The sequence below is a fragment of the Neodiprion pinetum genome, chromosome 1 (assembly GCF_021155775.2).
Source record: "Neodiprion pinetum isolate iyNeoPine1 chromosome 1, iyNeoPine1.2, whole genome shotgun sequence".
NCBI lineage: Eukaryota > Metazoa > Arthropoda > Insecta > Hymenoptera > Diprionidae > Neodiprion > Neodiprion pinetum.
The window spans coordinates 35083113-35106512 of record NC_060232.1 but is presented as its reverse complement, the minus strand read 5'-3'; the positions used below and the strand labels follow the sequence as shown (position 1 = coordinate 35106512).

The 23400-nt window shown below is 40.0% G+C and overlaps 1 long non-coding RNA gene across 2 annotated transcripts in view; it reads right to left on the bottom strand.

Annotated features, from left to right (window-relative positions):
- LOC124212975 (uncharacterized) overlaps nt 1–23070 on the bottom strand; it is a 28756-nt gene extending 5686 nt beyond the window's left edge. Inside the window, exons 1-4 of one of the 2 annotated variants that reach the window (XR_006881782.2) lie at nt 22187–23070; nt 14747–14810; nt 3214–3391; nt 2790–3049 (exon numbers count right to left, since the gene is read on the bottom strand). This is a non-coding gene — a long non-coding RNA (uncharacterized lncRNA). Of the gene's footprint in view, nt 1–2789; nt 3050–3213; nt 3392–14746; nt 14811–19203; nt 19315–22182 lie in introns of those variants that run through there. The other variant, XR_011176274.1, reaches the window with a different exon arrangement.
- Nucleotides 23071–23400: the final 330 nt, after the last annotated feature.

Genomic DNA, 23400 nt, shown 5'->3' with positions numbered 1-23400 from the left:
GATTTGATACACAGCTGAGCCGCACATGGCCGGCTCTCTGAAACGCGTCAGATACAGCCTGCGATGGAGATAGGCGGTCTCCCTCCTCCCCCTTCCCGCCCTGCTGTATATCCTGCACGCACACCAACATTCTCCATCTCTCGCCGCCCTGCATCCTATATGCGCGCGTTCATTACGTTTTCGTTTGTGTGCGTCCGAATGCGCGTATACGTATATAACGAGAGTACTCCTCGACGTGTAGGCTTGAGATACGTACGTGCATTTCAGCAGCGGTGCAGACGCGCGTTGCGCCGCATGGCAGGGGGTGTAGGACCCCCGGGGCGATGCCCCCAGCTTCGCTCTCCCCCCTCCCTTTGAAAAACCCCGGGGGAGAGTATTAATAATTTAATACCACGGGCAGCTTTAATTCTTTAAAGTACGAAGCACCGCGCGCGCTCGTTTTACTATATATATATATATATATATATATATATATATATATATATATATGCATATGTATATACACTACACCTACACCAATCGTTTCAGCGAGGGCCTTTCTCTGTGTGCGAAAACAGGGCGCCTCCCCCCCGTCCACCCACCCCTTCATCAACGACGGGTCGGAGCCATTGCCAAATCCAGATTTCATTATATATCCGCACGATCGGACCGAAGGGGGTTTCAGCTTGAGTTGTATTCTCGACTAATTTGGCACATTGGTATATATATATATATGTTATTGGTAATATATTATTGGTAATAAGTATATCTTTCAGGGCATCAATAAACAGCTAGAAATTCAAAATTTTCATTCCTTGAAAATTCTCCAAGTTTTTTGGAGCCTGTACGGAATATTTTTACAAGTTAAGAAAATCGGTATTATGTAAATTCACTAACTGAAGAACAGTGTAAGACATAGATCGCGTCACTGGTAGAAAGAATTGAAATTGTCACGAGAGATATTCGAACCGTCCGGACCAGGTAAATGAAACGACAAATGTGCATACGTACGATGTTGGAAAAAAAATTTACAGCGTACCGAAGAGCAAGGCCGAAACTCAAGTCAATAATACAGATGTCTGTAAAAAATGGAGAGAAAAATATAGGTATTTTTAGAAATGACACTGCATATTTTATAGAGAATTAAAATTCCCTGTAAATTCCTCGAGTTCCCTGGACGTCCTGACGCTCACCGGAGATTCGAAGCGTTCTGTGTACTTCGGCTTTTTGCTGCTTGTATTTAGGACTGTTGTAAACTTTTCAGTTTCAAAATTTTCTGACTCATGGTTTTGCGGCTTCTAGAAACCGCTGGTGGTGTTGTCCAAATTCACAAAGGATCACGGGGCACAAAATATTCTACAATTAATCGGGGGTGTTGTGAAAAAAATTGGAATACATTTTCATTAACAAGATGTTTTTGCCCATCTACGAAACTGCAGATAATGGAAATATTCTAAAAATAATTCCACTATTTTTCTTTACTTTTAACTGTCTAAAATTATCAACGTTGAATATGAATGAATTTGAACAGCCGTGACTGAATATTTAGTAATAATTATCCCTGAATTTCAAAATAGTATAAAGATTTCGCGATAATTTTTTAGATATTTTCCAGACGGTTCAAAGAATTCAATAATAATTCCACAAAACTCTGAAGACCCTTCACAATAAATAGTTCTAATACACTACTCTCTAAGATTCGTCAATACTTTTTTCTCTCAATTTAAACATTTTTTTCATCACTCAACGCAGAACGTGACAGAGGCATTGCCGACAGGTCGTCAAACCAGGTCGATAAGTTTCGACCAAAGCACGGTCATGTCAATCCACCGTTCCGAAAGACATTCGTCGTGTTCGGAACGCATGGCGCCACCTAGGGGTGGACCTCGGAGTCGTTTTGAATTCGGCGGTGCTCGGTCGGTAATACAGAACTAGGTCAAAAACCCGGAACAGATAGGGAATCGTCGACTCCGCGAGCATGTGGAAGGCGATCGAGCTCGGCTGGCGGCTGACTGTAACTGCAAGACCACCTACTCGCAAAATGCGTTCACGTTGCACTTACGTAATGTAGTTTGAATTTTACAAGAGGCTTGTGCAAATTTTTCCGCACGACGTTACTGCACGCACCTCGGTTCAGCTGTATAATTAATAATAGAATACAATAGCAACGGTTAATTTTGCGGGGCATAAAAAGGTGCCTTGCAACTTTCCATCTTGCTTTTTATTTTATTTATTTATTTATTTATTATTTTTTTTTTTTGCTACTGCATTTCTTTTAAATGAGAAAACGATAACTACATAACCGAAATGCGCAAAAATAAAAAATACCCCTGCATCATATGTATACTTCTGGTGAGTCAAACATTGCGGATAAATGCATCGACACCGCTTGTGAATTATGGGGATGCGACCTAACTAAACATTGAGAGGATCCGAGGGTGCCGATTTATTACGTGGCGTTATTTGATTGGTAGAACGAATCCATCCCCCGTATAAGTGGACAATAATGTAACAAACCCCAGAGATTGTGCGAATCTAGTATGAGTGAAAGAAAAATTTTTAATTTTCTGAAAAACTTGGAGAACTTTGATACGTGGGTAAAACGATTTTGGTTATTCGGTGCTCATTGAGGAGCGTTCAAAAAATGGTTTCTCAACGGCTCGTTTCAACGAATGGATCGATATACCAGACGGATATTATGTAGTGGAAATATGAAGTCGCCGAATTGAAATAAAACTGACACACTGCATAAAGGAGTGCAAATCCTTATCACTAATTTTCATCAAAATACCATCCAAGGCTGTGACAAATTTCTCGACACAAAATCTTCTTGGTTTTATTTTTAATTAATACGCTAAATTGCGAAATGAACAATAAAACAAAACGTTGCATTTTGTCACTACAACCGCTTTGCGCTTCAAGGAAATATTTTACTTGACCAGTAACACCCGACAACAGACGCATTTCTGTGTTTCCTCTGACGTCGGAACAAATTCTCAAAGCCAATAACAGAGCGTCCAGACGTTTCCAGGATACTGTGGCTTCCCCCGGTCGTTTACGTACAGTAATCCTGTAGTAATAGACGGCGTTGTTCAATAAACCGCGAACGTATTTAATATACACGTAGTATTATTATTCTCGTGGCATATTGTCGTGAATTTTTGTCACGTTTTTCAAGACACCTAACAACGACGCCAACTGTTCATATAGAAATGAAGTGTGTTTTACGTATACCTTCCAAGCGTTCGATTACCACGAGTCGTTATACCTGACGATAATGAGTTCGAACGAGGTGAGTCCGAGCTCCAATAAACAGCAGCACCGCCGTTTCGTTCACCTCCGAGTTTTGTGAAAGGTAATCACACACTCATCCAAATTCCAAGTTATCGCCAGCGCGGTGTTTCGAACTTACCTGTAACAATGGAAAACCGTAATTAGTAAGTGCATGTTCAGCATAAAAGTCGTAAGAGCGAGGGGCAGTCGAGATAGGCAGCAACGGGGACATTTATCGAATTGCGGATGAACCGAACGACTGCGCATCAGGGTTAAACCTGCACGTGATATTGTTGGCAGGTATGAATTGGAATCGAATTCGACGATCCATTAACCCGGGTGATATGCCCCCACTGTAACTAGGTAACGTTGAAACCCGACACGAAACACGAAACATGCAGAAATGATACCGTTCACTGTACGACTCGTATAGGTTATAACATAAGGTGTGTATTATTCGGAAACGTGATCGTTATAGATTCGAACCTCTTGCAGCACAGTTTCAACGCGTTCATTGAGAGAAAAATTGTTACATGACGTATATGCGCGACTATGTGTCAAAATTATTCAGTCAAATTCACTCCTTGATTCAGTTTTTTAGAGTTCTCGGGAAAAGGTCGTTTATCAGGTATGACGAGAGGTCGATTAATGCGTAATCGATTCGTTGGAACGATCGGTGAGTCTGAACTGTGAAAGATAATGCTTCGAAATTTTTACCGTGTGTACGAATGTACCGTGATGGTAAAATTTTCCAATACGATATCGACCACCGCTTTGGCTGATAATGGAATCGACTCGAACCGCGGAAAGGTGATCAGGAGTCACCGTCAGCGATCGACTAACGCGTAGCACTTTTTTAATTATCTCAAAGTCAATTACCCTCAACAATTTTCTCACAATAATTGGCGAGTTTCACTTCCGTTTCCCAATTACAGCCGAACGTAAACGCGGAGTTAACTTTCAGCCTCGAGTCTATTTCATCAGCCGCGATTCTGCAGCGTTATTCGTCGTCCTCGAGGGTCCCTTGCGTAATAAGGGACGAAGAAACAACGGAGAAGCGACGTTGGAACCAGGAGAGATAAGGGAATAAAGAACGGGTCCAACGGCCCGAGGGACGGGTACCCTATATAGCGAATGTGATGGAATGAAGTTAGCTTCTTAAGATCGAGCGATAGTCTTGATATTATGACGCTCCGCGCTATTTCTCTTTATGGCTTATGCGTATACATATATACTTATATACAAGGGTATGAATATAATGTGTGTGTGTGTGTATATATATATACATACTTGTTCCTTATCTTATTCTCAGCGATATTTTTATAATCACACAGCGGTAGCGTTCGTCTCTTATCCTATTCGTACGAACCTCTAGCTCTTTAATATTTTCCGCATGACATACATGCAAGACCTCGATTATTATTGTCATTATTATTATGGAAAAATCCGTGACCGTAGTCGGTCGGAGTTAAGCCGCCTTTACGAAGGAGTTGACTTTGCACTTAATTAACTTTGAGTTAAAGTATGTATGCATACACATTACATACGATCATGTATATACCTGCGTATTTCAAATGACGCTATAAAATTAATCAACGCTGAGTGCTTCTAGTTATAACGGAGTAGAGAGTGCGTTACATACCTACGATGTGAAGTGTACTTGTATCTATGTAGAAATTTTTTTAACTTTATTGTCAGTTTATCCGTTAAAATGTTTAGTAAATTGACATATGCCTACATGTTACATTCTGATGAAACTTCATACAAGAATTGAAGCGTATCGAAATGACGACAAAAAAAAAAAAACACTCATTTATCTCAAACGAGGACCAGTCATTTTTCCGGCTACGTTATATATGCATTATGCATATCCCACACGTCATAGGATGAGTATACGTTGATTGTATGAATATACGATACAATTGTATGCCTAAAGAGTAATTTGTATGTACAAATTAAACATGACGGAAGAAAAAAAATTTGATACGAAATATCGAGAAGTCTCTTGCGGCAGTTGTATTTTCTCGAAAATTTATAGCCGAAAAAAAGCGATCCGTTTTCATTTCGTTCTAAGGAAAAAATAATCAGTCCTCGTACTATAAAATGAGCGAGTATTGATAAAAGTAAATACCTGTAGCTGATGTGTATCTATCGACTAAGAATCAGGCTGAGAGATTTAAAGTTCCGAACATAGTATGCCACGACTGTGTATATATAACAATATATATATATATATATATGTATATATAACAATATATATATACATATATATATATATATAATTTCTAGGTATACGTACACGTGTATAATAAAAATAAGCTTTGGAATCAAGCCATCGAACTTTTATGTCTAACAGATCTTTCGAAACGGGATTGTGTAAAGAATCCCAGCACCTGTGGAATACTGTCCTGCATATACATATACACACACGTGCTCCAGAGGCAAAAACATCTGATTTTTATTTATTATCTTTGAATTTGTTTGGAATCCTATAGCCTGATATGTGAAGACGGATTTGGTAAGATCGTGAGAAACATTTATAAGCAAAAATTTGTATCCCGGTGGTAAAATCATGCATGAGTTTGCACAAAATGACAGGAGGTGATCATTGCGAAACATCATTTGGAAACGGTTTGCCGCATGTGTGTAACAAAGATCGATTTGTATAGCAAGCCTGGTTGCACAACGATTTATTCACTCCCACCCGTTGAACCTCGGTTCGTAACGTAACTAAACGAAATACAGCTAACGAGGATTTATTTCACAATCGGCGCTCTTAAGGCTTTTCGAGAAAAATTAAGATACAGGGTGCGGTAGAAATTATTCTCGTTTCAAGCTTCTCGAGTGGAACATGTATATATATATATATATATATATATATATATATATATATATATATATATATATATATATATGCATTAATAATGTTGAGTAGATAATGGCGCACAGATACGCGTTTTTACGGACAAAGAGACAAGGAACGTCAATTGCCACGACTGGTTGAGAAAACATTTGAAACAGCTTTTGTTGTAGATACCTAACTTATAATGCTTCTGTAGCCGCATAAACAAACTGACTCACTCGATAATAAACAATCGACTAATCTGACATTCAGATAAGCTCGAGTCGATTCATCTGCTGATTTGAATAACGACGTGAAGAAATTTTGGAAATGAAATACTATCGATGATGCGATATTTTGTAGCGATAACAGAAAAAATCACATTTATTTTTAGGAGCTTTTTTTTAAGAAAATTAAAACACTTGGAGCAATTTTAGTTCAGGGCTTTATTATTTATAGTTTGTAAAACATTTAGAAATTTTTTCATTATAATTAAGTAGCGACTGGCTCCAAATTCGAAGGCTTTCGCGGTGGCTCATCTCTTGACATCATTGTCCGACTTACAACAAATAGAAAAAATTTTCAGAATTAAAAACACCTTTTTGGGTTCGACCTCGTAGCCTAAATGTTTAAAAAAAAATTTGATTCGAGTAAATAAAATTATGAACATTAAAATTCATTCATCGACCAAAAAATTGTTGCATAAAATTGTTATAAAAGAATGTCGGGATTGAAATTCAAAAATCTAGCCACGAGCTTGAATTGATAAACAAGTTACACAGATTATGTACAAATTTCAAAGTCGATCGGATAGAAATTGAATCCGCGCCACCGGATTGACAACGTGGTCGTTCGCTACTTACATGCGTCATGCCACCATTTGACTATTAATTTCAATAAAAAAAAAAATTCTAAAATGTTCTTGAAACTATAAAAAAAATAAATCTCTGAAACTGAAAGTGCACCATTTGTTTTCATTTTACTAAAAAAAAAATCTAAAAATAGGTCCAATTTTAGACCGCCCAAGCTGTACCCCCCCCCTCTCCCCTCTAGCTCCTTAAAGGGGGGGAAATCACGTGATTGGAGAAAAGTAAATGTAAGTAAAAAAGCCCCTGACATAGAATGTGAAATCGTGACGTTTGGTTTTGTTCAATAAAGATTATGACCAGCGAATTACCGATGCCTGTAACGAGAGACGTTCACTTTTCACAGCTTAACATTTTTCTCTCCTCTTTCTTCACGCATAGCGTTATTCATGACGATACGAGACCGTACGGTGGAATATATAGCCAGTAGCTCCATACGGTCGTTAATTCACGGTAACAAGGTCGAAGCTGTGATTCCAACATCGTTATGAAAAATTCGATCACTCACGCGCGTTATGGAAACGTGATGGTTACACCATGCACGTGGCGCATTGAAACACAATGCGCCCCGCATTTCGTACAGCAAACAATTCGTGTACGCCTGATTGAACCGCGAACGTCGTTTCGATTCTCACAACGCCGCAGCAGCACCAGAAAGCGAGACCTCTACAACAGTGGGCATACTTTAATATCTATTTTCGAAACAAAGAGCGAGATTAAACGTAGGAGTGGAATATTATACTCCGTCCTGTAAAGCCGATACAATTCGGAGTCTCGTAAATCCACGTGTTTAATCCTAATTATTGACGCGTTTCAGACGTCATCATCAGAACAATTAGTACCGATATCAACGTACATCAGCATAAATTATCGTAACACCGGACAACATTTCGTAACGGCCGAGTAGGCGACAAAGAATCAAGGCGCATCTGCGGAATGTGAACTCATGCTGTAAATCAATGGTGTTCTGACATGCAGAAAAGCGTCGGTCGGTCGGATATTGTGCACACCTGTACAGAAATTCTCAACAGCTTTCCACATATCGTGCAATTTTACTTAACGTTGTACGACCGGGAGTTGGGAAAAAGGTTTTTGACGAATAAGACGAATAACCCAGGCAATAAAACTCTCTCTACCACCACTTTTCCCCCACTTTTTCGGCATCTTCGTTTCACGTTTGGCGCCAGCATCGTCGTCGTCGACGCGGGAAAAGATCCATATCCATACGAGCTACGCGGCTGTATGTGTTGTACGTGTGTACAGGGCCCCAGGCGCCAAAACCCTCAGACAAAACGTCGCGACGGTAAAGTACCGTGTCACAGTATACACGTATATATGTATACGGGGGCGTAAGACGTCCGCCAACGTACCGTACACCGGGAGGCTAAGGGAGACCTAGTTTTAAACCTGACACAATTTTCCTCAAACCCCTACCACCGACGCTTAAAGGGGTTGAACACGAGGAGGAGGAGGAGGAGGAGGAGAAGAAGAAGAAGAAAAAGAAGAAGGGTAGGTGACTCTGTACATCCGCGAAGTGTTCGAGTCCTTTTCCCTCCTCAGCGCCCTCTTCATGTTTTCTATCTGGGTTTGTCTGTCTTTCCTTCTTTTTTTTTACCCTAGTTTTCCTCGTCTCATCTCTGTTTCTCCCGTTCGGCTTGATCTGCGCTGCCTTTTCGTCTTACCTTCTGCGACAAGGAGGAGGAGGTGGAGAGTATTAGCGACAGTGGGTGGCGCGGTACCTGCAAAGCACTTTGAGCTGGTAATGTACTTGTGTTTCTTTAGTTGGCGACTGCCGCCTGTGTCAGCGTTTTATAGGCTCCTTTCCCCCCTCGTCGGAAGAGTCAACCTACTTTACGGCGTATATAAACGCGGAAGCGTATCACACACACCGGGAATGATATTCCCTATACTTCATCCCCTGAATTTTCTTGGGTAAACGAAAAATTATGCCGAAACCGCCGGTGCCGGGGTAGTCTTCGTCGTTGCGTCAAAAGGGCGATGAGAAAAAATATTCGGTTCACGTCACCCGGGGAATTGGCATGCCGATCATGAGGTGCGAAGGTAACAGGCGTGGAACTTTCTTATTCCTGTATTATACACAGCTATAACACCCACGCTGCTTTCTTCGATCGAGGTCGAAGGAAGAAAGAATCAAAAAATTTTCCGTCGTTACGAGACGCGGTATAACAATGTGACATACTATTCGAAATTAAATGTCAAAACATATCTACGTTCGTAACTACAAGACATCATTTTTTCCCGTTAGTAACAATTTGCTAACTTACTGCTATTATATTGCCGTGCATTTTACAAATAGATAATTCTACAAGTCGACTGTAGAATCTTGTCTATGTATATAATGGAGTTGACGTTCGGTAATTTCTGCAAGTATAGATCCCCGGGAACGTCATACAGGTGGGACTAACTTCTCTGTGACAAAGTTGACAAGTTTTCGTATACGGTAGTCAACAAGCGGAGACAGGATGCCGACAACGTGCTCCAACTAATGATATCACGGGAACAATACCCGCGCCTTAAGACAGCTCGGTTAGGTTGGATAATACAACCCGCCAACGACATAACGAAATCGAAAATATGACCAACAGAAATTTCACGGGTACCTGCAGTTTCGAGCCATCTCGTGTTACTTCGGATAAAAAGTTTTGCAACGCGTGAACAGTCAGCGGAAAAAGATTTCCGAACTTTGAGTCGAACGACGAATCTTTTTCGCATGCAGAAACCGAACTTTTCAACAGGCATTGAATTCTATTCGTTAGTTTGAATACGTATATAAGTTGACGCAAACGAGTATTTTTACAGCTCAATAACGTGCCGCGAATGTCTGACAGACGGTGTAACAACAAGACATGACGTGACGACACTTGTTCCCTAAACGCGTGTTGCTAGAACCAGAACAATGTAACACGAAATAACAGCTGTACGGGAATATATCTTTGTCCGTACGATAAGTCGAAGATTCGAGGCACGTATATAGCGCCAAAGTAGTTTGCTCCATACCGCGGCGTGAAACGATGTCAATGAAATTTACTTTCAAGTACACGAGCGAATATATGCCAAAAGTACAAAAACGTGAACGACGTTTGCACAACGCTTCTCTGACCAAACGTTTTTACCCACAACTATCCGCATAACCGTATTTCACACGTTTCCCAATAACTTTGTACTTCTACTCACGAGGCTGAAGCCAGCAGCCAGAACTAGCAGCTGAACGTTCTAACGTTTATTCGAACAAGGTAGTGAAGAAGTTTGACCGCTGCTTCAGCTTCATCTTCTACTTCTCATCAAGTAGGTATAGACGTTTTTTTAACTTACCACGACCATTAGACGAATGTTTTACTCGTAATTTAAACGGCAGCTGCTTCAGCCGCAGCTGCAATTTTCAGTTGTTGCGCTAGATTCCAAACTACACGATGGCACGGTTTTGCTCAATTCGTCAAAGTTCACGAAGGAAGGAAATTACTGACTGTGAGTAGAAGAGTAGCTGTTACACAGGTGGTTTCGCGCATTATCTACAAATTGCTTTATTGTGTGTAAAAAAGAAAAAATAAATGTCCGAAGCCAAGTGCAATACAAATTTGATAAGCATTGTCTACAAATTTCCGGAATATCCGTTCGGTAAGACGATTGCAAGTCGACTAAAGCATAGAGTATAAGTAGGAGGTCAATACACGCAATTTGTCACCAAGACCACTGAAGAAATATACGACAGACTGTCACCTCTGTCCACCGCATATTAAACAACGCTTCCGTTGAATAAGGATGACCTTAGTCGAATCATAGTTGATAATACGATTTTAACGACCCAACGACTCTCCGCGACGGCACAGACGGACACAGAGTAACGTTGCGAAAGAGTGACGATGGCCGTTTGATATAGAACGCATGTAAAGCATGACGATTGTTTGTACATATTTAATTATATGGGTCAAAGAGCGAAACTAGAACAAGTGCAGCGCATTAAATTGTGCCAGTATGTTATACATATAAGAAGCGTTGGACCGAGGAGGCAAAGTCGTTGGGAATGACAGTGTGTCAAAAGAGAAGAAGCGGTGTGGTTGTTAAGAGCGTTTGGTATTCCCGGCAAGCAACGGCACAACGTGCGACGTAAGCAATACCTCAATGTATATCCTTCGACAGCAATGATCCCCCCTCACTCTGAAGTTCCCATCTTGCAATTGTGTTGGCCTGCAGCATATCGCGACATTGCGCAATTATGAAAGCAAGGCCTCCTCGTTGAGTGACTCAATGAAACTCCCTGCAATACCACCGGCGGCTCTCCTCGTCGTCAATGGCTTTTATGCGCCACCAGGTATTCCGAAGTCCGAGCTCTCTTTTGAAACACGGGTTGCATTCGCGGAGAATATATATATATATATATATATATATATATATATATATACATATATGATACACCGTGTAAACGTATACGTATAAACATACAGCACCATAAGCTAGACTAGTCAATACCTGCAGAAAAGTCTTGTTCGTATGTTTGCCTCCGGAGGTGTAATTACACCGGAGGCATCTATTCAGCTGTACACGATGCACGTGTGGTGAAGGTACAGAGTCTCCACAAACATACCCGTGCGAAGCTATTTAACCAGCAGAATCCCCTGCAGGATCATGAATGCACCACCCAGTGGCGGAGGAAATTCGGATGAAACGAGCTACTGAGCTGCATGAGAATCAGAGGATCGGCTTATAAGCATTTCGGCGTATGCTGCTGCCGCTTCGGCGCAACCTTTTCTTCTTCTCTTTCCGCGTAATGTCGGTAGTCCCAAAGCAGGGTGGCTTTAATTCGACTGAACCGCGAAAGAAAGGAAATAAGAAAAAATAATTCATCAGTGATCTTCGAGTGAAACTTCCGAGTTCGAGAAATGGCGTTTCGAAATCACCCGCACTTCAAAGGACCGTGGATACATCTGAAAACCTGTGAAATTGACAAATCGGGCTCGTTTCGTTCAGCGCCTTATGGACCAATCAAATTTTAATGTATACACGTCGAAAGCGAAAGAGTTTGACGATAACTCAACAATAAAACTCGAAATTTTTTGCGAAATCAGGGCGGTTTCGGTTTTCTGCGACCTTGAAGAAACAAGCAATTGTTCCTCTTCGAGGGAATGGCTTACTGACCGTTATCGAGCATATTTTTCGTTAGATTTTGCATAATGTATCGCAGGTTATAACGCGTTTACGTAGTTTTGCAAACCTGCACTGATCAGAGCGACGACAGGTGAGAAATACATGTGAATAAAATAAATGACTAAGTACAATCGCTGGCTGTGCGTTGTGAGACAGGATAATCCGCGATTACAATTCTGCAATCACATATTACGGGTGATGTATGAACGGAAGAATTTCGAGTGGCAAAACCTGTTATTTGACATTAGCAAAACCCGCAGATCAGCCAACAAAGAAGAGTGGAACAGTATGGTATACATACATATACATACATATATATAGCTATTTCCGAAGACGTGGATCAGCAATGTAACTTTTCGCGATTTGGCGACTCGCATGCAATTATATCGCGTACGTGATTATTGCCGTTGCTGCTGCTGGATGTGTACGGAGCTCACTCACGGCCAGAAAGAGCAATTGGAACACCTTTCGCCAGCCGGTTAGTTTCGAAATGGATTTCGTGATTACAGTTTACGCAACGACGGTGCGTTTCGCTTCACGTTAGATTCGTTCGAAACATTTGATCTCACAATATTTAAAAGACATACTATTTTACTCGTCCCGTTACGTTTATTCCGGAGGAATTTAATATCCAGTCCGAGAATTCTATCCGGCCGAAATGAAAAATGTACATACATTGCACGCAAAAACGTTGACGAACCGAATTCGTAAACGTAATCATAACTACCGCTCTTTTCCTGCAGCAGGGGTAGTTCGACGTGCACTTTGACAAACAATGGGGGCAGTTACAAGCAGCCACAACGCTGCTCGATACGTTCTCAAATCCATAATACTCGGGGTGGCGAGCAACTGGAACTAAGCGAAACTGCGGATCGTATATAGTGAGGGTCGATGGAGAAACGTTGGATCGTGAGGAATTTCATTTCAGAGCGGAACGTGCATTTGGCTGCTGCAGTAATGATGGCGAGTGCAGAAACGGAGTGCCGCACCATCATCGGTCGAATCGTTTAGAATTGCGAATTAGCTACGCAGCACCCTTGAAAGCATCGTATCTCCCATTGGACGACAGGGATTCCTTCCTTTTTCATGCTTTATTTCTTACACTTCCAGGTTTCTAATTTTCAAAAAATTACATCATTTCTGAGACGAAACGATGCGTGTCGTGTGCATATACTCAATATCGTGCGACCGTTAGAGATGCGGATTACCCGCGCCGGTAAGCGAAGATTCGATAACGACGGCGTTGGAAAAAAGCTTCGAGTTCAGCCCCCTTGACATACTTTTCCTATCGCTCAACACTATCGGCTTTTGACCTACGGGATTTTTAATTCGTTGTTACATCTCGACTTCTGAACAAGTCCGTAGTGATTTTCTATTTTTCTCGTACCCCCTACTGACCATGACTAGAAACTATTTACCGTAATACATACCGTAAACGCGCACCAATAGAGTCGATTTATCTGACAAATAACAATTCTTTTCCCGTGAATTTGTCAAATATTATGTGCGGCACCCGAGTGCCGATAAATCAATAAATCACACTCACATTTATCAAGTCATTCACATAAGTTTGACGGTATTTTAATTCCTTCACCTATATTATACTACCATTTTTCTCTCGGAATCCGGAATTTGAAAATGTCTTTTCGCACCCATCAGGAGTTTCCGATTCGAAGGAAAGGAAGAGAGGGGGGGGGAGCTTCCTGGTGCCCTCCTCGATACGAGTTTGTATAATAACATCGATTGTCAGCTGGTTGACACAATTTCTGGGTCGTTAGAGTCCTGCTCTATTACGTCAAAGTGAAACCGACAATATTGTATAATATCAGCAAGGCCGCGTCACCCTATCTCTTCGCTATTCAGCGAGCTTTCACCGTCCTCGGCTCGAAGCGGCGATCCGTCGGCATGCACGGGTGTCGTAGTCTAGCCTTGATCGTACGGACCTTGAACGCAGATTGTTGGCTATTTATTTTATGACGTTTTTTCTCGTTTCTTTTCTTTTCTTTTCGTTTTTTATTTATTTTTTTTTTTTCATTTTCGCAACAACTGCTGTTCTTGTAAATTTTCGCAATTCTGTGATTGTACACAACCCCTTGCCAAATGAGTGTAGTATTTTTCGTTTATTTATTTATTTGTTTTGTTTTTTCGTCTTCTCTTTTTCTTCCTTTCCACGCGACGTACATAATCAAGAGATACGAGTTCGGGTCACGGACACCGCTGTATGAAACTGACGGTGATGGTAAGTCGTGTCAATCTGACAAATCTCATTACACGCGTCCCAGCTGATATACAGTACGCAATAGCATAATAACAGAAAGAATTTAATAACGTGCGTGAAATGAGTGACGTTCGTTTCAACGAACGATTGAAAATATCGGGTACGTTTGTTTCTCGGACAACGCAAGAAACTGTATTTTTTACACGTTTGAAGGTGAATTGTAAATTGCGGTATTTTACACAGATACACCTGTGCGGGTATATTTTAAAAAGGCAAAAAAATAATGGGCAAAATTATGCGGAATAAGAAACGCGTAATATACAGGCTGCAGGTGTACGTGATAAATTGAACGGGTCGTGAATTAAGTGACGCTTCGACAATTGAACGTATGTAAATCTTTATTACTTGATCTTGTTTTCAGTAAAAGTCAAAGTTCGTCCGTCTCGCCGTTCCACGTTTCATTGCACAACTGTAACATAAAATGTTAAAATCGATGTATAAAAATTGCAATCAGACATTTTATAGATCATGATTTTTTTTTCAACTTTAATCACACACGATAAAGTGCAGAAACAGTATTTCCGCTTTATTTACATTTCCTCCTTATACGTCACCTTATTTATTTCTCTCAATACGGGCAAAATTATTGCTCGCCTTGAGACTGAGGTGACTAGACTTTATATCAACGAATGTATTTACGTTATAGTCGAATCAAGGCTTCTCTCGGTCAAGCGGAAGTGACTTTTTTTTTTTTTTTTTTTACTTACACTGTCGCGACTTTAATAGCTCTGGGGATTAACGCGAGATTCAAATTCAATGCTATTGGTTTTGCTATGCTCAAGTATCGGTTAGAGGGACTTGACCTATCCATACAGCCTTAAACTATTGCTCTGTATAAGCTATTCGGCGCCTGAACAATAGAACCAATTCCGTTCAGTCTGGCGTGTGAGGCGCTCTGTTCGATTATTAACAGTTTGTTGGAACAGTTTTTTTAAAAACTTATTTCTCACATTATTTCCAATGCTTCTTTATCGATGCTTCTGAAATACGCAAACGTCTAATTAAGATATTGAACGATTAGAGTGAGCTTTTTTTCAACAACGAACAAAAAATTTTGTTTCTTTGTAGAAAAATTAGAAAAAACGTATATAAATAACTCGAGAAACTCGATCGAGTTCACCGAGCCACGGTTTGAAAAATATCAATTCATTCTCTAACGCCGTTCATTATAGGGTCTAATGAAAGATAATTGCAAGTCTGTCGCCACTGAATAAGGAGCTGCCCTATAATACGATATACGTATTCATTACCTAGTCACGCCGTAAAGTAACAAAACTTTTTTCTCCATCCTGCGATCAGCAGGTTTTCACCGTTACGAATTTCAATTAGCGGCGAAAGAACACGAAGCCCACCTTTCTCTCGAATGAAAAAAAAATATGGAAATTGGTAGACACTTCCATTTGTTTTACACGTATACATAAATTGTAACGTAGGCTGTTCGGTTTATGGGAAGAAATATTCGGCGCTCCAGAAACGCACGTTTCGAGGGGAATCGTGTAAGATTGATCGAAGCACAGGGTTGACAGGTTCGACAGAGTGGGTGAAGTATCGTCCCATGTTAAGAAATTCTCCGCCATCAGACAGCCCTTGTGATAAATTAATAAATAACCGTCAGAAGCTGTAAGGGTGCAGTCGACGGGTGAAATACATTTTCGGTCTCGATGAGACCTCCAAAATGATAGTAAACGGCTATGCTGTTCTTCGATTGCACGACATTAAACGTATTACAGAATCGCGCGTCGTTATAAACCTGGTTACGTAGCTTAAGGGTAACAAATCTCTAAAGACGGTTGTACGTAAATTGTATAAAAAATGAGAAGAGGTGAATCTTGGAAACTGTGCGAAATAAACTGAATTGAACGTAGAGTCTTATTGTTAGCTACTTCGTATAGCTGTCTGGAAGAGCGATTAAAAAAAAAAAATTTCCGCAGCCATGATTAAAATAGTAGGTAATAATTAAATACCGTCAGCCCTTGAAGAAAGAGGTTTTTCGATGTTATTGGCTCGAGAAAAAGTTACAGAGATCACTCGAAATGTGGGGCAAGAGAAAAAAAAACGGAGGAAAATACTGTAGAGAAAAAAGATGAATAACATTCATGCCACGTAACTATATATAATACATATATTCATCAGGATGGTCCTTAACAGGATTGTTTTTGAATTTTTATGCTCCCAGGGGCTTAAACGCTTTGAAATAATTTTTTTTTTTTAATTCCCTGAAAATTTGATCACTCTACGTCAACTCTAAGATGTCAGTTTTGCGATCAAAGTATTTTATGGAAATAACATGTGAAAAACTTTTTTTGCCGTTTGATATTTTATAAGTCGATGAAGAATATACCGAAAATAATAGTAATTATGTATTTTTTTAGAAAATTTAACGTTCTACAAAAAAGCTCTGATACATAAAATTCGCAAATGAAAGTGTTCATTTGTTAATTAAATTTGATTAAACTTTGAACGTTAATTAACATATGAACGATTTCATTTACGAATTTTATGCAGCCAATTTTTCTTGCGGAGCGTTCAATTCTCTACAAAAATATATATTTTCAATTATTTTCGATATATTCATTAACGACTTATTAAATTTCCAAAAGCAAAAAAACTCTTTTCCATGTTATTTTTTACATTACATACATTATATTTATTAGAGGTGCGCGGGTATCCGAAATCTCGGGTTCAGGTCGGATTTGCATCGGGTTGGGTTTTTTGGCAATCCCGAAATCTCCGGGTAGTCCGAAATCTGCGAGTACCCCGACCCGAAATTAATCCATTTGACCGAACCCATCCCAGAGAATTTCACACTCCTACTGTTCTATAATGAAATTATTTTGCGATGACGTACTGATGAAGCAGATATGAAAGAATTCGATAGTATATTTTTCGATGAGCCTCTAGTCTGATTTTTTGAGAATAGAACCTCATAATTCTAAACGGCTACGAAATTGTCCGTCAGATTGTCCAGGATTTCGGAAATGATACAAGTCCGAAATTTTCGAAAATCTGTGTACCCTTTGGAGATCCCGGTATTTTTGAAAAAGCGAAAACTTTCAAAAACCGAGATTTTCGAAGAACTCGGGATTTTTTGGTACCCGACCCGAAAGCAATCCACTTTACCGGACTTGACCCGAAAAAATTCAGTACCCGCACACCCCTAATATATGTAAGAAAAAAAAAAATTCGGGAGGTGTGACGACGACTCGATCTGCAAAGAGAGCCGCTAAACCCACGCGTTTATATATTTACCATTGAGAACGACGACGGTGCTTTACCGTTTCTTCAATTGAGGAAGAGTGACGTTTAGTCCGCCTGAAGGTAACGCCTCGTTATGTCACTTACGATTGTGACATCTATCGGCTATATTAAATTATAATAATTGAATAAGAACGACTGTCAAACTCCCCGCCAATGAAGAGAAACGAAAAAACCTAGAATATAATTGTGGAGTAATTAGCTAAACACAACTACACGAGTAAACATTTACCACTGATTCTTTTCTCTAGTCCAACATTACGATAGCACAAAATTTTCGAGTATACGGCGAAAGAATCTGATTTAAAAAACAAGACTGAAAATGAAAAGATGTCGAAACGGACATTTCGTAAGTGAAAAGTCGCGGGGTTAAATATGCGCTGATACGTGCATATTCAGGACTTTGGAGCGGCGAGGGTAACGAGTGTCGAATAACGGCTCAGAAATTAAGCCGAGGCTGTTAAATTGACGGAGGGAGGAAGGTATTGCCGGTGCGGGGGCGGAATGGTCAATCCACATAGGCTTGAAAACACAGACGGCGAGTATGTAGGCACTTCTGAAAATCGATCGCAGGTTCAACACTCTCGACATTAGCGCGCTGGGTGTTCTCTGCAGTTATAATAATACGCTCCTGCGATTGAGTAAACGCGGCAGCGATATGGTTTTGAAAAAAATCACAATTTTTTTTATTTTTACAATGATTTTTGAGAAACTAAGACTGCAAAATATGAGTGTTTTGTTTCACCCACGGTTTAAGCATTGAATTTCAAACAGTTACAAAAACGCGAATTGGCGGTTTTTTTCCTCAGCATGAATCATTGCTATGACTTTACTAACTCCAACATTATTTTTCCTTCAAGTATTGCACCAATTATAATTATTGTACAAGTGTGTGTACACGGTATTCCCACACACCCGCAGCGATGATTTTCGAAGCACCGATTACGTATATCGACGCGTGTGTCACAGCTATAATGCGTCTATCCATGTTCGTCCTTACGCCAGCTTTCGGTTCATTTTCACACGTGTATCGGCCTTCCATTTCGCTAGGATATTGTGCATACGCATATGATTCCGTTGCACAAACAGTCGTCGTCGAGCCAACTGAAGTCAGTGACGTTAACGCAATGAAACATTCGGAGTAAAGTTCACTACTCAGAAATTATAATAAGTGACTTTGCAGTAAACAAGTTTCTCGAAATATGAATATGTTTTACCTTGATTATTATAGTTTGCTGCATTTCAAACATCTCTAAAATTGCGGAATAACGATTTTAACGAAGCGGGAACCATCGCAATAACGTTACCGATTTCAGCCTCATTACTGAACGAGGCTGAAATTAGTACCGTTACTGTAACGCTACATATTAAGGAAAAATCGTTAATCAGCTCCTGTAAGAATGTCTAAAATTTGCTAAAGCATGATAAATAAAATGTACTCATATTTTGCAAAGGCAACTCGTTGAAAGTCATTCTCTAAAATTGTACAATAATGATATTTTCACTGACGTTAATGTTTACGAACTTGAGCCTCGTACAATACCTACTAATTTTCGGAGTCTATGCAGCTGCAGATTGAACGTCGTTACGTGCCTCGGACCAGTTTCAACGGTTCAAGATTTACGCCCATTTATATGCAGGCTCCATTGAAGCTACTTCTGGCGAGTAGAAAAAAAAAAAAAAAAAAAGCAAAGAAGAGATTAAAGAAGCAAGAAAAATCTCTCGAGGCGGGTGTGAAAAAGCCACCGTCGTACACATCGACACGCCCAATTGCAACAAGTCTTAGGAGGTACAGTCGAACCCCTTTCTTCCCCAATCACGTTAATGGAGAAATCGGTAGGTAATTGAACGCGTTGAGAGCTTCGTTCTTCATTCTCACCAACCCCGTATTTTCGAAGTTGCTCCATTTTATACGATGGGCACGACGTGGACTTTTCAAGTATTTGGCGGAAAATTCAGCTCAAACATTACTCGCTGAGTGAAGAGAGAAGGGGTGTAAAACCGATCGAAGCGAAGTTGATGAGTCCGAATTCGATACCACTACGTGAAATTGATCGCAAAATGGCTGAACGTTGGGGATTACGCAAATTCGAAATCATTTTATTAAATAAATCGAATACAAGTAAGTACTAAAATTGCTACCGAAAGCTTGGATATCAATTTTTCATTTAAAATCAGTTTAAAGAAAGGTAACAAAAAATCTTATTGATAGGAAATTTAACATTGCTGTTTTTTTAATCAAAATCAATATCACTGTAGTTCTCAAAAATTAAATGACTACCGACGCCACGTTCGTAAGAAACAAAGAATGGACTTGGTTGTACGGCAGAGAATACAGTTTTCTCAATAAAATTAACCATCCTCGAATGAAATTTCATCAAATTTTCAACGATTTTCAAGTGATATGATGCGAAAAGTCGATACCTAGGCTCAACTGGTTTATAATTACGACCGTACTTTTGTATCTGTATTTTCAGGAAAATCTTCGTAGCAAATACTGCAAATACATGAGTTCGACGAATCCTGAATATCCTGTACATATCTCGTAATAAGATAAGAAAAAAGTATTGATTCCTGACTCACGAACCTCTTCAAAACTGCGTCCACTAATGGCTCATGTGCAGATTTATAACCTACTTTTTTTACTCACAGCGCTGATCGTGCTTCGCAGCAAATTCTGGACACGATTCAGGAAAGTTGCAAAGAAGAGTAAGTGCTATTATTATCCGCAAGAACCGCATCCGTGACTTGAGTCACGGTCACTCAAATGAAAGAATCTTACCGTCACGACTTGCAGAATTTTTCCCCGACTGAAACCTGAGTTGAGCAAGATTTGAAAAATTTTTTCTTGTTCGTCAAACGTTCAAGACAGCTTTTTGACAACCACGACTAGCTTATGAATTCGAGCCTGATCAGCTCAACATTCCAAAACTACATATATTTATATACATACATACATATATATATATATATCAATCTCGTGACGCACGGAGGACGCAATTCTTAGCCAATTTAAAATTATCTATTTTCAAGATATAGGCCAAGTTTCCTGCGACGCTGAACGAAAGTCAACGTCTTCTCGCTCTTACAGAACTGTACAAACAAGAAATTTTCTCTCACCGCAGGGCGAGCTTCTACAATTCAATTTGGGTAATGCGAGTTCCTTGATTACACCCATGAAGCTTGACAGGCAAGGGAAGAATACGTCTGAGTAAAAAAGTCGATACTTATGGAGTACTGGATGAATGTGAGAAGTTACGCAGGAGATGCGATAGTGTCGATGGATGTTGCAAGACCGAGGCATCAGGGCATGAGTCGAATCGACAAAAATAGGAGCACAAAGTGCTTCCATTTACTCGACAATAGCTCTCGCCGTTTGCGATCTACAACCTCCTCCTCCTCGCCCGACGTGTATCAGATTTCATCGCCTCTACGAGTGCGCGAAATATATCGGCTGTCAGCCTCTCTTCCTCATTCTTATTCTTATTCGATACAACCGTGAAATCCGACGACGACGAAGCGTTACAGGAAATCGTTTTCACGGATATTTACTAAATTACAGCCGCGTATGCACAACGCGTCGACCTTCACCTGCAATCAATGGCGACTGTAAATTACCTCACAATCAGATGGGTTTTTATAAGGCCGTCGGGCAGGATATGTCCACGATTTCCGCTAGCCGCAGACTAATTACCATATCGTTCAAATGACACAGGTCAACACAAATTTTTTGTTTAATTGTTTTTTTTTATTTTATTTTTTTTTTTATTTTTTTTTTTTGCCGAGCTTATATTTAAATGAATAAATTTTGATTCTATACGTCGAATAATAAGCAAAATCTTAATTTAAGAAATCTTATAAAGTCTTGAAGTTTTTGGTCGATGGTATAAAACAGCAGGTAGCAGCACGTTGAAATAAAAAACAAACTTTATCCGATAAAACTATTTTTTCTTTTATATTTACGTGGAAGAAATGAAAATTTGACATGTAGAACCCAGGTTCAAAATTCGCGTAGAACCCGTGTAATCGATTCGTGCAGATACAACACACAATACTACACAGATTGTGTATCCCGTATACATGTAGATACTTTCTTTTATCGCAGGAGATATTTAATTAGACGGATGAAAAATGATTAAAATTAACGGATAATCATCGGCCAACGACAAACAGCTGATACGGTAATGTTCTGATAAGGGTGAAAGACAAACGCGCCTTGTCAGATTGAAAATAGCGTATCATAATAACATATGCCAAATACCTCGCGAGCTGATCGCTTTAATTATTTATTGCGAGACGACATGTAAGATTTGTGATTGCGACGCAGTTATTATACGCAAACAGCTGACCGGGTTTATTCCATCAGCTGTAAACAGACTGTTTGTAAAACAGCGCGGGTAGAGATATTCTTTGTAGTCTCGATATTCGAAATTCGCACGTAATTGACAGGCTCAACGGATTTTCCAATGTTGTAAAATTGAATTTGAATGATACCGGATCAACTTTTTACGACGTCTATATATGACTTACTTTTTATGAGTGCTGTCCACAGCTCCCCAGAGGCGTTTTATAGTCTGCAGCGTTGAAAGCTCGGCGACATTTTCAATTCAAGTCACTTTCCACGGTAATTATATCTAAGGAGAATTTCGCGCACCACTTTGAGACAAGAGGTAATGATATTATATTATATACCCTTTTATCCGAAGGAATTCTCGCCGCGGTTTAGTCGATATTTTAACGCGATGAGTACAGATATGTATACATATATATACATATAATAAATATATATATATGTATGTATGTATTTGTATATACACGTCACTTGAAATTGTAGGGAGTAGAAAAGTTCAGCAAGGTTTAGAAGAAACGAAGCAGCTTGTTCGATATTCACAATGTTTAATTGCAACGACGTGTTCAGAAAGTGTAATGTCAGGTTAATTTCACCAGCGACACAGTTTCGATCACCATCGCACAACCGCCAGCGTTATACTGTCACCAGCCTAAACTTGAAACTCAGTTTCAAACAAGGCAGCAAGGACGATAGGATTGAATACGGGATAGGAAATAAAAAAAACCACGATATAAAAAAAGAAAGAAAAAAACAAACCACTAACGGCAATCGATAAGAAGTCGGTTTTACGGTAGAAGAGGAAATACGAGATTGCAAATGACTGGTCCTCGTGATTTCAATCTTCCTCATCAGTTTTGCCGTGTTTTCGTTTCCAAATCACAAGGATCGACGAACCGCGATGCGACATATACGAGCCTAATTTCAATTCGTTGAAATAAAATTGCAAAGCTTTCGGGATTTTGCTGTATTCGCGACGTTCGGCAATTGATCAAGGCAAACACGTGGAGCTCGCGCATCCGTCACTCTCACGCTCTCTCCTCTCCGTCGCGGAAAAGAAACGACCGTCTCGGTGTCCAAGACAAGACTGTCAGGTTTGCCGCGTGCCAAGAGGTTCGAACTTCTGACGCCTACGCCACACGTCACACGCCACCCGCCGCAATGTCGTCTGCTCCTAACCACCGACATGCATGCTTCCCGGTCAGAGAGCTTCCGCTCGACGATTCACAGAGCTTACGGTTGTAATCGAACCATAGACATTCCGATTACGTTTCCCGTAGACGTAAGTATAATGATTCGCGGAAAAGGTATCCGTAATAATACGAAAATCCAGAGCAAAGATCACCGGTGATTAAACAACAAATTTCTGACGTTGAAAAAATATTCCATACTGATC